Source organism: Rattus norvegicus, chromosome 7 (genome assembly GCF_036323735.1).
Source record: "Rattus norvegicus strain BN/NHsdMcwi chromosome 7, GRCr8, whole genome shotgun sequence".
Classification (NCBI taxonomy): domain Eukaryota; kingdom Metazoa; phylum Chordata; class Mammalia; order Rodentia; family Muridae; genus Rattus; species Rattus norvegicus.
The window spans coordinates 122,597,487-122,607,187 of NC_086025.1; positions in this window are offsets into that span (position 1 = coordinate 122,597,487).

Below are 9,701 nucleotides of genomic sequence, written 5' to 3' on the forward strand. Positions count from 1 at the left end.
CCTTTGACATTTTGACTAAGGAGGAGTTATTCTTTTATCATGCCCATGTGAGTATTCTCTCTCTCTCTTTTTTTAATGACTCTTTCCTTTCTTTTATTATTATTTTTCTTTCATTCAATTTGGGAAAATTCTGATGCAATTTCATTGAATAGATGCTCTATGCCTTTAGTTTTTATATTTAACCTCCCTTTTATATGTTATGGAGTCTTATATTTGTTCTATTGAATATTCAATATATTCCAGAGCTCTTGGACGTGTGGGCATGCTCACACATCTCTCTATTTCTTCTGCTTGGTGCTCTGTCAACAAAAGGTGATACCTTTGTCGGTGTTTGTTTGAATTTAATATATTGCCCCATTTCGTGCTTTATTCTGTTCTTCTTTTATTGCAAATAGATTTTTTTCACACAATATATTCTGGTTGTGACTGTCCTCCCTCTACTTCTCCCAGCTCCTTCCCACCACGCTCCTACCCAGACCCATACCATATCTATCTCTTGTTAGAAAACAGACAGGCATCTCAAGAATAATAATAAGATAAAACAAAACTGAACACATTGTAATAGGACCAAACAACCAAACAAGAAAAAGGGCCAAAGAAGCAGAAGCAGAAGCAGAAGAAGCAGAAGAAGCAGAAGAAACAGAAGAAGCAGAAGAAGCAGAAGCAGAAGCAGAAGCAGAAGAAGAAGAAAAAGAAGAAGAAGAAGAAGAAGAAGAAGAAGAAGAACATGAACAAGAACAAGAACAAGAACAAGAACAAGAACAAGAAACACGTATAGACAAAGAAGTACACAAAGTCACACAGGAATCTCATAAAAACACAAAACCAGAAACTGTCGTATACATGCCAAGAGCTTATAATGTTAAAAAGCCATGACAACATTATGAGACCAAACACTCCTCCAAAGACACTGCCCAGTTCTTTTGTGTTGGGTGTGGCTGGGTCTACCCTTTAGAGGTGAAGAAAAAGAAAGGACGGTCATAAATTATTATTCAGGCAAAAAATATGCAAGCTAAAACAGAAGGAACAATACAAATACACAAGTATGAAATAAAAAAGGAAATAAAATGAAATAGATGATTTAACGTCACTCAGCATTTCCCCCTTACCAGTTAAATGTGCTTTTCCTACCTCCTCCTTGTTTTGTGCAGTTGAGAGTGCAGGTGCGTAGTGCTCCAGAAAGGTCCATCTCTATGGAACTCAGTGTTCTACAGCATCCTGCTCTGAAGTACCCACCTGTCAGCTACCACCTCTAGGGATTTCAGTGTCTGAGCCCGGAGGCTTTTTTGTAAGGTGCAGCCATCCCTGTGTCTGGTTATGTGTTCTGTCTCCTTGTCTGGGTTTCTGACTGTTTTATTCCCCAGTGTCTCAGTTCATACCTGAGAATACTTGAGTCTGGGAGGCTGTACCAGGTCCGGCACAGTTTTGTCCCCAAGCTGTCACATGCTGTGATGGCTGTTCTCAGTTGTCAAACTGACTACACCTAGAAGCCAAGCAGATGGGCACAGCTGTGAGGGATTTTCTTAATGAGATCCTCAGACCTGGGAAGGCCCATTTTTAATTCAGATCATTTGAGGTCAGAAGACCCACCCTAAATCTGGGCCACATCTTCTGGTGGTAGCCTATAAAAATGTAGGAGGAGGAAGCTTTTGATTTTGCTTACTTGCCTTCAAGCTTGATGGCAAATTCATTCCTTCGTTGGAATTATTAGAGCCTACTTCTTCAGGATTCTGATGTATGCTGAAGATCAGCTGAGACATCCAGCCGCGTGGACCAAATGCTATTGGATGCTTAGATGTTCCTTCAGGAGACAGATGTTGTTGGGCTAGCTGGATCACAGCCTGTAAGGCACTCTAACAAAGTGTGTATGTGTGTTTTCATTTTATCAGCTCTGTTTCTCTAGGGAACCCTACATTCTTCAGGCTTGTCATTCTGTGGTGCTTTTGGAAGTTCTGTTTTTAGTTTCCATTGCCTTTCTGCTGCATTCTACATCTGTCTGTCTGTCTGTCTGTCTGTGGTGGCCAGGGTGGTGTACCCCAAACTATTTGTTTGTAAAGTCAGAGGTATGGATGTGACTAACTTCCTCTGTTCACGTATTTTTTTTATCAAGATGAGAGGAAAACAATACCCTTAAATATAGTCTCCCATCTTTTAAAACCCATAGATAAGCAACAATTTAATTAATAGGACAATCTTGTTTAATGAGAAGAATGAGAAATGTAGCTACAGCTTTCTTTCCATGGTGCCAGGAGTTTAATGGAGTCTTTTTCTTTGCTTTTGAAGTGGCTGAGAACTACTGGAATTGCACATCACTCAGAGTTTTGTGGTGCTAAAGAGGCAGCGGTTTGGCACTTGGTTGCTAAAGGGAAGGGGGGGGCGCCATATTTACCCTGCTCTCTTTACCTGGCCTGCTGGGAAACAGGCTAGGAGACCTAGGAGGTGATCCTGTGGCTATCTTCTTGGAGTCAAGATTGCTGCAAATTGTTTCCAAAGACCCCTTTGAAAACAGCCACTTTGTCAGGCAACTGGCATGATCATGACCTGGACTTCTTTGGCTTTCCCTGCCTCCTCCCAACAAAATAAGTCATTTTCGCTGAATGTGCACACCCTTGTCCCTGCTTATGGAATTAGTTTCCAGGCTTGGTAATAGGTCTTCTGCATATATTGCAGCTGCAAGTGGTTCTCCACCCTCACCGCTGCTGTTCCTATGGCAACAGGTGCATTTAAATTCACACCAGTATTCAACTTTTCTCCCTCCCCTCCTCTGCAATTTGGGAACAAGAAAGAGTGATGTTTTTGAGAAGGAAAGATGTTGCCATGAAAGAGACGGGGGAAAGAAAAAGAATTTTTAATGATAGGAAATAATGAAATATTCAATACAAGCAGAAAACTGTTTGCTTTCAGAGGATCGCAGTGACTGGAGGGATGGTGACTTTGTGGTAGGCACAAAATCAAGAACAATCCAGTCTTCAATATAGTAAAATGCCGTATTATACGGGCAAAAGCTGTTCCAAAATCAACTGCAGCCAAAGGTGTGTGGAGACTGGCATTGGTTTAAGTCTCTCATATCCATCTCTAAGCTTTGTCTCCCCAAATATGACATTTTTTTGAGTGACCAGGAAGCTTACAGAAACTGCTGTTTAGAACTGAGACAGCCCAAACACTGAAGCGGGATGGGCAGTGTCCTTGAGACTGCCTAGGTCCTGCTTGTTAAGGCTCCACTGGTGCTGCCTTAGAAGCTGCATCTCACGTACAGTAACCTGGAGTGTTAGGAAAGCATCGGTCATGCCTTGAATCTGTAGTCTTTCTTGTCATTTGAATTCAGAAATGTAGAGAGCCACTTTTATCCCTGTGGGTGGGAGTTGGCGAATGAACAAGACAGGAGAAAACAGAAGTTCATAGATTCATCTTCTCCACATAGCCAGACAGGAATGAAAGGATTTTCAATATAGGCCAAGCAAGTAACATATGCATTGAATTCATATTTTAGAAGGTTACTGGGGAAGGTCTGTGGGTTTGTTGAACAGGAATTTGGGGAGAAAACAGCTAAAAGAAGATTGTAGCGTGTAGACCTGTCAGAGCAGCGAGAGCCAAGGAAGAGTAGAGAAGAAGACAAGGTGGGCTTTGGAAGGAAGAGGAGGGAAAAAGGAAAAAACCAACCAACCAACCAAAACCCCAATCAATCAATCAATCAATCAATCAATCAACCAACCAATCAATCAAACAAACCAACCAACCAAAACCCCAAATCAACCAATCAATCAACCAACCAACCAAACAAACCAACCAACCAAAACCAAACCAACACAAAAAGCCCTTTAGACTCAATGAATGAATGAATTGTTATATAAAAATGTATTTTATTTGCCAAAGAAAAGAAAAAAAAAGAAGAGTGAAATGCTGTGAGGAGGGGCTCTGGTGATGGAACGCAAGGCCACGTGCATAGAGGGTAAGAGGGCTTTACAGATGTGCTTACCGCGTGGTGTACACTTCCTTTGCTGCCTCATCCAGGGTCTTCTGGGGAAGAGCTACATTAATTTTTCAGTGTTTTCCAGGTTGAATATGTCCTTACAAATTATAAAGTGTAAACTTATTAAGCAAGATAGCTATCGATGTTTACCTATCTACAGTAACTGCACCTACTCTCCTGCATCTTGAGTTAAAGTGAGAGACGGCTCTTCTCAGAGCCCTGGGAATCTGTCAAAGTCAGGTCTGGATTTCTCATAGCATCCTTACCTCCTGTCGAAGTTTGCTTCCTATTCTTGTGATAAGACACCATGAGCAAAAACTGCTTGGGAAAGACAGGATTTATTTCATTTGTACTTCGGTATCACGGCCCATTGTCAAAAGAGATCAAGGCAGGAACTCAAGGCAGGAACTGAAGCAGAAACCACAGGGAACACTGTTTATTGGATTGCTCTTCATGGCTTCCTCAGTCTGCTTTCTTATATAATGCCTGACTAGGGGCGGAATCACTCACAATGGTATAAACCCTCCATCACTAACCATTAATAATAAAGACAAAACTCCCATAGACCTGCCCATAGGCCAAACTTGTGGGAGCATTTTCTCAATTGATGTTTTCTTTTCTTGAGTGACTCTAGCTTGTGTCAAGTTGACAACAAACAAACAAACAAACAAACAAACAAACCCCCCTAAAACAAAACAACTCCCCCAAACAACTAACACACTTTCTTAATCTTAACACGTTGCCTTTCTGCTCTTTCTAAAATAGATATTAATGCCAAAGCGGAGGCTAAATTCCAATCTTTTATGACAGGGCTATCATGATACAATGTGGGTTTATGTTTACATATGGGGTAGCAGATCCTATATCTTAGAATTAGGTTTTTGACCTTTCTGCACATCTCGCTTCTCTGACAATTTCTGATGTCAACAAGACAGAACCTTGATCACTAAAACTTCTTGTTCTGGGTCAATGTCCTGGGTATCAAGTGGGTCCAGAATGAGCCTGTGTGGTGGAAACATCTCAGAAACTGTAATTTGCTGGTAAGTACCATTTGAGCTACATACAGCATGACTCCATGAAGTCAGATATTCAGAGAAGAAAAAGGAATTGATGTGGAAAAATATAGAGGCTAAATAGGAGGTGACCAGGGTTACTGGTATTTTTGGCCTGGTCCATCCATGTCTTTTATGAGGCTCATTGTGTTTTATAAAAAAGAAAAAGGCCCAAGGATATGTTTGATAGAGTGAGGTATGATGTGGTGGGAGGGGTGCCTTGGTGGGCCCATGCCAAGGCATCCCTTCCCACGGAGGTAACTGCCACATGAATAAAGTTTATTTAGGGCATGGGAAAGGGAGTTGAGAAAGGAAGAGAGAGAGAGAGAGAGAGAGAGAGAGAGAGAGAGAGAGAGAGAGAGAAGAAGAAGAAGAAGAAGAAGAAGAAGAAGAAGAAGAAGAAGAAGAAGAAGAAGAAGAAAGGAGAGGAGAGGAGAGAAGAGGAAGAGGAGGAGAAAAGGGAAGGCCTGCCAGGAACATTTGGAAAGAGAGCGGGAGGGGGAGGGAAGAAAGAGAGAAGGGGCAGGGAGAGAAGGGACAAAGAGTAACAGAGTAAGAATGAGGAGGGGGCGAATAGTCCCCTTTTATAGTAAGCCAGGCATACCTGGCTGTTGCCAGGTACCTGTGGGGTAGAGCCCAGAAGGAATGCTAAGAAGGCTAGTCTTCATTTCTAGTTCTTTGGTTTTACAAAATTCTCTAGTCCAATCCATTCACCCAATTCCTACCATTGGATGGAACAGCTTTTATTTGCTGAAATTAATATTCCTAAATAGCTACTTGAGAAATCTCTGAAAAGGAGAAACTGTAACAGAGTGTGCTTTACTGTTCACCTTGACTGTGATTATGAACACGAGGATCAAGAAGAGACTTGCAGGGAGATAAATAACTGAGAAGGAGGGTGGGCTTCAATTGAACAGAAGCATTATTAAAAGCTCCCTTTTTGACAGAGCTTTAGTACCCTCAACTGAAATTCATTAGGCCTTGTTCAATGTAGATGCAAGCATGGTCCAGCCTGGGTAGAACAAGGTCAGGCGTTCGTGGAACATTTCTGCTGTGCCATTTAAAATAAAAGTGGGCCAAGCATCGATTAATGTTCAACGCCATTATGAAACACAATGAAACTGTGGGCCACAGACAGAAAATGACAAAACCATTACTGGGTCGACTGTAGTGAACTGCAAACAACACTCTGCGTGAATAGTTTTGTTACTCGAATGAAAAGCCAAAGGCCGTCACAAAGTATGTCCCTGTGTATGCTTGAAAAGAAGAGGTTTACCTCCTGGTGTCAGGGCCCTACCAGGTTTCAAAACACTGAAAACAACATGACAGTCAACCTCAAAGGGGGGCTTTCTGCAGAGCTCACTCCTTTTACCGATAGAAAAATGTCAGGGCTTACTTATGTGATGAAAAAGAAGCCCAAACAAAGCACAGGTAGCATTTGAAAGAAACGGTCTCCCATGCATTTGACCAAATAAAGGAAGGAAGGAAGGAAGGAAGGAAGGAAGCTCTCCCTTTGATCTTCAACAGATGAAAGGGTCACATGGGAAAATGGAATCACAAAGGTAGTTCCCGAGGTTGTGCTTTCTAATGCTTCTTTCTTGAGTCTTCCTATCCATCTTCTTCTTCCTTTAGGTTTTTTTTTAAATGTAAATGAAAAACAGGACATTCTACCAATATGAAGATGTCTTACCTAGTAGCGTGTTTTCAGGAAAGCCTGCCTTTGGCTGTGGATTTCAAATTGGTAAGTAGACAATGAAAGCGCCTTAGGCAATGCGACTTCTACAACCAGACAGCTCTCTTTATGGATATTTGTGCGCATTGCTTTATAAAGCAGACTTTAGGAGGAAGTAAGTAGGAGAGATATAGTTACCTGTCATTTTTGTAAGTATTTCCAGGGAAGAGTTAACGTTTATTAATAGTACCTCTTATTTAGAAAGACCTTCTTTATGAGCAACTCTCAAACTTCATGCTCAAGTATTCCAAAGTGCACTTACTAATACGAGAAAACGTCTTCATGATAGCACATTAGACTTTAACTGTTGGAGGACATGGTGCCTTAGCTAAAGTAACTGATGGCTTTGGCAGCACTGTTGTTCTTGGTTTTGGAGTGTGACTCTGAGTGTTAGTGAGGTAAAAGTGAACTACATACAATATAATAGTGCATATTATATATGGTGAATAATGATAACCAGAAAACACAATATTTTACGAAAAATATCCAATTCTACAGGAGCTTTGCTGACATAGCTCTCAAACTTAATTTTCTCTTGCTTCATCCCAAAGCTGTGGATGCTGAGCTGAGATTTCTACCTATATTTGTACTCATCTTTGGTTGGGGAAAATAATTCACTGGGATAGATAGATAACTTTTTGAGCCAAGAGGAAGTCAGAAGAGAAAATGGATACAAAAGTATTAATACATGTACGAGATATAATTAGCATATGACTGACACATAGGTGGGAAATAGCTATGGGTTCTCTTTTTATTGTCAACTTTTGAGACCACACGACATCAGGTTTAATGAGTTTTCTCGTAGTTTTTTTTGTTGTGTCTTCTATTGTCATTACTTCAATTAACAGGAAAGAAAAATTTAACAGGATTTCAATCATCTTGTTAATATCAAGAAAAAAGGCAGTTACCAATAACTGCAATGTGTATTAACACTGATAAAAGTATCAGACCTTTTTATACTTTTTAATTGAAAATATATAAATTTTTTCATATAATACCTTCTGATTATGTTTTATCCACTCTCAGCTCTGCCCAGATTCTCTTCACCTCCCCACCCACCCAATTCCACATACTTTTTTTGCTCTTTCTCATTTGAAAACAAACAAGCATCTAAAAACCAAACCAAACCAAACCAATCCCTCCTCCCCCCATACAAATAAACAAGCAGGAGGGAGAGAGGAAGGGAGGATTTGAATATGAGAAGAAGAACACACACACACACACACACACACACACACACACACACACACACACACACAAGCAAACATGGGAATCACAAAAAAAAATACATAATTGAAAACCATAATATATAAGGGAAAGACCTGTAGTATAAGAAAAGAAAAAGTCTAGAAAAAAGCATTATGAGACAAAAATAATAAAATAAAGATCTCCAAAAAGAGAAAATACAGTTTTGTTTTGGGTTGGCCATTTATTGCTATGCCTTAAGAATATTTTTTAACCTTGGCATGACCGTTAGAGAACATTAATTTTTCATCTGTGAGTGGTTATCAATTACAGATAGCTTCTAGATTAGAAATGTGGTCTTGTGTTCACTCTCAATCCTTTGGTAGCACGCAGAGTGCCTTCCAGTACCCTGAACACCAGTCGGCAGGCATGAAGGCTCTAGGGCGGTACCAGCTTCTTCATGTTCAATGAGTTGTGAAGGTGTTGCCTTCAGGATTACAGCTTTACCATCAGTTTGTGGAAATTAACCAATAGCTTTGGCAATAGTCTAGGTTTTTTGGGAGTTTCCATAGGGTCCCCTTTGGTCAACAACTTGATTGCATATATCCCATTCCTGGTACTAAAGTCTTCATTTGGTGATGAGTGGTGTCCAGTAGTTGGGGCTTCATCTCCCTTGGCATTTGGTGATATTAGATATGCATACTTTACATATGTATATGTTTTAGGAAGTTTCTACTGTGTTAGGTCTCCATACCACCCCTCAAACAGCTCTCAGCTTTAACTATTCCTTTCCACATCCCCCTCTCTCAGCTCTTCTTCTCCTTGCTTTCTATCTGACTCTCCCATTCCAGTTCCTCCCTCATCCATCCATAGCTATCTACTTGCCTTTCCTAGGGTGATCTATAACTAACTCCTGTAGTCAGATAGATTGTAGCCTGTTTATCAATGACTAAACAACTAGCATCCACATCTAAGTGAATACATACAATATTTGTCTTTTTGGGTCTGGATTACCTCACCCGGGATGATTTTCTTCTGTCTCCATCAATTTACCTGTGGTTTTCCTGATTGAATTCATTAAAAAAAAAGCTGTGTAATATTCCATTGGGTTATTCCAATGTGCCACGTTTTCTTTACTTGTCTACCAATAGACATAGTCTGTTTCTAATTTCTGGCTGTTATGAATAGAGCATAAGCATGGCTTAGCAAGTGTCTTTTTCAGTGAGGCATAGATTCTTTCAAGTAGATGTCCAAGAGGGGTATAGCTAGATCTTGAGGTAGATCAATTTTCAGCTTCCCAAGGAACTTCTATACTGGTTTCCACAGTGGCTGTCCAAGTTTGCACTTTGACCAGCAACGGATGAGTGTCCCCTTGCTTCATACTCTCACCAGCTTGAGCTGTCATTTGTTTTATTGATCTTGGCCAGTCTGACTGATGTAATATGGAATCTTAGAGTAGTTCTGATTTGTATGTGCCTGACGACTAAAGATACTGAAGCACTTTAAGTACGTCCCAGCTACTATTGTTTCCTCTTTTAAGAATACCCTCTTTTGATCTGTACCCCATTTTATTTTATTTTATTTTATTTTTTGGTTCTTTTTTTTCGGAGCTGGGGACCGAACCCAGGGCCTTGCACTTCCTAGGTAAGCGCTCTACCACTGAGCTAAATCCCCAACCCCATGTACCCCATTTTAATTGGGATGTTTTCTTGATGTCCAGGTTTGTTTTTATTTTATTTGTTTATTTTTAATTTATTTATAT